Genomic DNA, 485 nt, shown 5'->3' on the forward strand with positions numbered 1-485 from the left:
TCCACAGAGATCTTTCTTCGTGCGCTAAAGCAGCGTCTTCCTCTCACGGAGACAAACCAACCCGTTAAAAGAGCCCGAAGTACGGAAGGCTGTTACGGAATGATAGGCCGAGTAAAAACAGGGAGCGTTTACCAACCTGAGCGCTCAGTAAATTCCTTTTCTTCAACATTAGTCACTAACACTTTGCTTAGAGCGCACACGAGCTGCAGCAACACCTCATCGCATACTTATAATGAAATGCATTAAAAAGAAAACATACACACAATCACGTGGAATGTTATTTGATTGTTAACTGCTATTTTTTTGTGTGTGAAGTCTTCTAACACCCCGTGACTTGAAACAGAGTTCCTCTTCCTCGTACCTCGCCGACTGCAAGGGGCCGAGGAGAAGCTGGAAGCGAAGGCACATTTTTGAGACAATCGGCGAAAAACCTCCTTGGGTTAAAAGTCCCCCCCCCCCCCCCCCCCCCCCCCGCAGCTCCGCGT

Source organism: Archocentrus centrarchus, chromosome 6 (assembly GCF_007364275.1).
Source record: "Archocentrus centrarchus isolate MPI-CPG fArcCen1 chromosome 6, fArcCen1, whole genome shotgun sequence".
Classification (NCBI taxonomy): Eukaryota; Metazoa; Chordata; class Actinopteri; order Cichliformes; family Cichlidae; genus Archocentrus; species Archocentrus centrarchus.